Genomic DNA, 6,000 nt, shown 5'->3' with positions numbered 1-6,000 from the left:
CTGCCCCAAAATGTTTGCGGAGTGACTGAAATCCGAGAGTGAATGAATGAATGAAATGAATGGGAAACCAAACAATTCATGAAGTTTGCTCTAGTATTTGAATTTTATGCTTTTTTTTTTAAGTAGTCAACTAGGTTTTTCCTATTTCAAACATCCCTTTAGATTGGTGAAGAAGCTGAGATGCTTGAGATTTTCCTAAAAGATCAAACAGTCATAACTTTGACACCCAAAGCAATGCTCTACCGTCTTTTGCTTTATCTCTTATAAAGCGACAGTGGGCGGCCTGCAAGCAGAACGCCTTTGTTTTCTAAACAAAAAAACTCCTGGCAGCTTGCAGAGAGCTGGCTGGATGAGCCTTGGGTGTCCCGGCTCAAGGCACCCATTACAAACACAAAACATCTGATATTTGTGTAACAGGTCCTTAACCCCTGGCAGTTGTGCTTATTGCCGAGGGGGCGGTGGCGCACCAGATAGATGCAGGACTCAGTAACTTCCCTCCCAGTGAAACAGTCTGTGGCTCAGTTCTCAAAGCTGGGCCAAACAAGTAATTATAGCTTCCCTCTGTGGTGTGCAGGGCAGGAGGCTGATTTAATAAAGGAAGCCTGCTGTCTGTCTCCAGCCTGCCTGTGACTCATGGAACCCCGGAGTCCCGGCAGCGCTACCCGAAGAGGGTGGTGAGCAGCGGCTGGGGGTGGGAGGTAAAGGGGTAGCCAGCTCAGCTAGCCAGAGCCCCAAGAATGAGGAAACTCCCCGCTTGGCGGGTAGGAACCAGCAGCTGGAGCCAGAGGAAGTGAGGCTGGGACCGAGCAAGCAGCTGCTGCTTCTCCCCGGAAAGAAGGCTCCTGCCAGGTGGACGTCTACAATAAAATGGGTTAGTGGTTTTTATATTCAGAATCGGGGCGGAGGGGGCACAATCAGATTGCCTCTGTTAGGGGCGGCTGCCTCTGTGTGATATGCCAGTGGTCTTGGTTTCTCTTGAGGTCTGGGTGGATAGAGTCTGGATTGATTCTGGATGTTAATTTGGTTTCTCACTCTGGCAGGGAGGTGGCTAATGAGGTGTTCACAGCCGCAGAGACAGTGGGAGGCGGGTAGTTTTAGCTGCTCGTGGGCTGACAGCTGCTCTGGAGAGGATTTGGTTGCCACCTCGGATAGGTCACCACAGGTCATCTTATCTGTCCTATGGTCTCCAGCTGCTTCTTCCTCCTTTGCTGACAATCAGCCAGACTGGCAACTTGACCTACTCTTTATCCTGCTGGCCCTCCCTCCCCATCCTTCCCGCTGAGTCACCACACCTCCGGGTCAGGTGATCCTCCCCTGGGCCCTTCCGAGAGCACCTTGACCTATATTCCGAACTCCGTGACAGTAGATCGTAATTGTCCTGAGACAAGGCCCGCCAGGCAGCGGGCACGGTGCCCTGGCAGCCCCGGCTGCAGACAGACGCTCCGGGCAGCAGGAGGGGCGCTCCCTCCCCAGGAGCCAGCAGCGAGAGGCCTCGAAATGGAAAGTTAAGAGGCTGAAGGCTGTGTGCAGGCGGGTGGCTGAGGAGGGTGGTGGCAAGCTGAGTCAGCTGGGAAAGCCAACAGCTAGCCACTGGGAGCTGCAGGCTCACCACCCCCTCTCCAACTTCCCGCCCCCCTCCCCCCAGTGCTGCCAACTCAAGGCCACGCTTTGCTGCGAGGAGGTAAAGTGGTGCAGGACAAACACCATTGTGGCTGGCGACATGATCGCCCACCCAAAGGGGGAGAAGTGAGTTAAGATGCCAGTAACGGGACAAACCTTGATGATTCATCTGGTCAGTCAGCCTAGGAAAACACACACAGGGAGCAAGTTCTCATCCCTACCTTACCCACAGAATGGCCTCTACTTATCTTGTGTATGGGTTCTTTGTGCAGTCCTGTGCAGTCTTTGTGTCCTCTGAATGAGAGGGCGATGGGAGTGCTGTGGGAAAAGGGAATAAGAGAAGAGTCAGAGTCAAGCTTACAGCCCCATCCCTGGGCATAGTGCCTGAAAAAGGTGACTGCTAGCCAAAGATCACAGTCCCCTTTGAGTTGGAAAGAGCTCTGAATTCAGAGGCATTCTTAAAACCCTCCCTTTAACAGTCAGCAGTACCGTGACCTTACAGAGTTAAGTCCGTCAGTCCAGTGGGGATTTTAGTAGACTGCTTCCACTAAATCACAGCGTCTACATTAAATCCGATAACTCGAGTAAGGTTCATTCATTATGTATTATGATGCCTACCTGAGCCAGCACTTGGTTCTCTACTGGTTGGGAATCTCAGGTAATTGGAAGGCAGGGTGATCAAAACTTCAAAGCCAGCCTGGGCGACTTAGTGAGACATTTTTTCAAAATGAAAAGCAAAATAAACAAACAAACAAACAAAATGAGGAAGGGCTAGAGAGATGGCTAAGAGGTTAAGCATTGGTTGCTTTTCCAGACGACCCAGATTTGGGGTCTAGTAACCATTTATATTACTTTATTTCCAAAGGAGTCTCTTCAGGCCCCAGGGACACCAGGTACACACATGAGGCATAGACATACATGTAGACAAAATTCCCAAACACCTAAACCAACAAAAATAAATAAGTAAATAATAAAAGATCAAGAGCTGAGATCCAGGAATGGTGGCTTGCACCTATAACCCTAGTACCTGGGAATGGGAGTCAGAGGAATCAGGCACTCACAGTAATTCTCAGCTCTCTAGAGAATCAGAGGCTAGCCTGGGCTGCACGAAACTGTCTCAGGAAGGGCTGAGGGAGGGAACAAGAGACAGTGTCACCTCTGACTTTAGGGTCATCTACCATATCAAGTAGACAGCTCCACAAGTTAGTCATACATTGTTTTATTCCCTTATATAAGAAAGGCTACATGCTTATGTTTAGGTAGAAGCCTGCAGATAAGGCACACTTTTAAATTTTGCTTTTGTTTGTTTCTCCTGAGGCTCAAAGCCCAGGTCTCACGATACTAAGCAACGCCCTTAGCCCAAACGCAGGTTTCATTTGCTTTTAGACAAGGTTCCGTGTAACTCAGGCTGGGCTTGAACTCACAATGAGAGTGACCTTGCATTTCCGTTCTCCCTACCTCCAATTCTCCAAGCAGAAAATGGGGGGTTGCACCACAATACCTGGTTTATAACATACATGCTAAGGCAGCACTCTTAGCACTAAGCTATACCCCCAGCACCCAGCTTCTTTTTTTAAAAAGATATATTCATTTTTCTTTTAGCATCTGAATATTTTGCCTGATATATATGAATATTTATATGTGTATATATATATATGCATACACACATACACACACACACACTCACGGGAGGTATGTACCATATACATGCTTGGTGTCTGGGGGATCAGAAGAGGGTATGAGAGCCCCTGGAGCTGGAGTTATAGATGGTTTTGAGCCACCCTGTACATCCTGGAACTTAAAGGGCAAAAGCAGCAAGGACTCTTAGCTACTGAGGCCTCTTTCCGTTTTTAAGTGTGGATGTGAATTTAGGAAGTCACTGCCTCAAACACAGTATATGCTAGGTGATAGGTGCTAGTTACCTGGATTGAAAGGATGAAGGGAGGAAAATAGGCAACAATCAGGACACAATGCTAGAAGCCCAGGGCCCTTCAGCTGTATGTCTTCTTTCTAAGGTCCCAGGTGATTATCGTCATCGTCGTCTTGGGGATTTAGCTCAGTGCTAGAGCGCTTGCCGAGCAAGCGCAAGGCCCTGGGTTAGGTCCTCAGCTCTGAAAAAAAAAGAATTATTGTGCTGGTGAGATGGCTCAGTGAATGTCTAAAGAGCTAGGATTCTAGTGCCATGACAAAACACCACAACTAAAAGCAGTCTAGGGAGGAAAGGGTTTAGTTTGTTTTTGTTTGTTTTTCAAGACAGGGTTTTTCTGTGCAGCCCTGGCTGTCATTCACAGATACACTCGCCTCTGTTTCCCAAGTGCTGGGATTAAAGGCGTGCACCACCACTGCCTGGCTGGCTTATTTTCTTGCACATCACAGCCGGTCAGAGAAGGTAGTCAGGGCAGCTCCCTGAGGCAGGAACCTTGAGGCAGGAGCTGAAGCAGGGGTCCTGGAAGAGCCCTGTTTGTTGCTTATGCGGCCTACTTCCTTCAAGCATCCAGGAGAGCAGCCCGGGGATGTTACCATTGGGCCCTGATGGAATGCACCCTCCCACATCAATCACCAGCGTAGAAAATGGCCCCCACGCTTGTCCACAGGCCAATCGTCAGGGTCATTTTCTCAGCTGAGGTTTCTTCTTCCCAAATGACTATAGCTGTGTCAAGTTGACATAAAAACCAGCCGGTGTGGTAGCTATCGTGGCTTGGTGCCAAGGCCAATGAATGACCTGAGTTTGATCCCTGGGACCCAGATGGTAGGAGAAGGAAAACGACTCCCAAAAATAGTCCTCTGACCTCCACCCTACCATTTACACAAAAGGAATAAATAGTAAATAGCCTACATTTTAATTTAATTTAAACAATTTAATATAAAAATTATGTAAATCCGATATAAAAATGAAATTTTTCAGGGGAATGCAGGGCCTTGTGCATGCTAATTAGGTAAGTAACAGTTCTGTCACTGAACTACATCCCCAAGTTGGCGTGTTTGTTTTGGACATAGGATCTTGCCAGTATAAGTCTAGCTGTTGGTGACCACTGTGAAACCCAATTGCCTCATCTTTCTAGGTCCTGGGATTATAGGTAAGGGTCAGCGAGATCAGCAATAATCCTTACCCGCTATATAATTCTTTACATCCTTCCCTGAAGCCGGTCCCCAGTACCGTCTATACATCACACCTCACCGAGACACCCCATCCTTGGAGATTCCTACACAGCAGTACCAATGCTTGTGGTTTAGGGGACACGATATTTTCTCATTACCTCCATCCTGCCTTCCCAATGTGACACTTGCAGAAGAATCCACGCGTAGGCCAGGCAAGGACAACATCCTAAAGAATGAAAGCTTGGAGAGGGTGAGGTTCAAGAACCTATGGAACTGTTGGGCTAATGCCAGTGGGCTTCCAGAGTGTGCTGTGATACCAGAGGGCTCTGTAATTTCCAGAAGGTCTGGCTCTGGTTGACACTGGCTGCGGAACAATGGAGAAGCGCTGTTTCTAATCAGGAGCTGTCAATCATCCCGGCTGGTCTGCACAGCTGCAGTGCATAGTTTCTGCTTTGTTGTCTTAGTTTGGGTTTCCATGGCTGTGAAGAGACACCATGACCAAGGCAGCTCTCGTAAAGGACAACATTTAATTGGGTCTGGCTTACTGGTTCTGAGGTTCCATTCATTATCATCGTGGTAGGTAGAAAGCGCAAGCATCGTCCAGGAAGGCATGGTGCTGGAGGAGCTGAGAGTTTTACATCATGCTCTGAAGGTCTCATAGGCAGTAAGGAGAAGGATCATCAAACCCACCCCACAGTGACACACCTCCTCCAACAAGGCCACACCTCCTTCAACAAAACCACACCTCCTCCAACAAAACCACACCTCCTTCAACAAAACCACACCTCCTCCAACAAGACCACACCTCCTCCAACAAGACCGCACCTCCTCCAACAAGACCACACCTCCTCCAACAAGGCCACACCTCCTCCAGCAAGGCCACACCTCCTTCAACAAGGCCACACCTCCTCCAACAAAACCTCACCTCCTCCAAAAAGGCCACACCTCCTCCAACAAAACCGCACCTCCTCCAACAAGACCACACCTCCTCCAAGACCGCACCTCCTCCAACAATGCACACCTCCTCCAACAATGCACACCTTCTCCAACAAGACCTCACCTCCTCCAACAAGGCCACACCTCCTCTAACAAGACCGCACCTCCTCCAACAAGGCCACACCTCCTCTAACAAGACCGCACCTCCTCCAACAAGGCCACACCTCCTCCAAGGCCATACCCCCCACTAGTGCCCTTCCTTGGGCCAGCATTCCAACTACCACTCTTGTCAGTTTTTACATCTTTTTTTCCAGCCTCCCACATACCATTCAAATGCAGAACCAC

At 49.0% G+C, this 6,000-nt stretch overlaps 1 protein-coding gene across 6 annotated transcripts in view; it reads left to right on the top strand.

Annotated features, from left to right (window-relative positions):
- The window catches only part of Chd9 (chromodomain helicase DNA binding protein 9), a 223,110-nt gene that overhangs the window by 44,987 nt on the left and 172,123 nt on the right, over window positions 1-6,000 (top strand). For 4 of the 6 annotated variants that reach the window (XM_039098060.2, XM_039098062.2, XM_039098054.2 and 1 more), the window contains exon 1: window positions 1-871. This exon is cut by the window's left edge. The exons of the other annotated variants lie outside the window; for them this stretch is intronic. The gene's annotated coding sequence lies outside the window, so the exon portion shown is untranslated. The remainder of the gene's footprint in view (window positions 872-6,000) is intronic. 6 annotated transcript variants of the gene reach the window in all.

This window comes from Rattus norvegicus, chromosome 19, assembly GCF_036323735.1.
Source record: "Rattus norvegicus strain BN/NHsdMcwi chromosome 19, GRCr8, whole genome shotgun sequence".
NCBI classification, from domain to species: Eukaryota; Metazoa; Chordata; class Mammalia; order Rodentia; family Muridae; genus Rattus; species Rattus norvegicus.
This window is presented reverse-complemented; position numbering and strand designations above follow the sequence as displayed.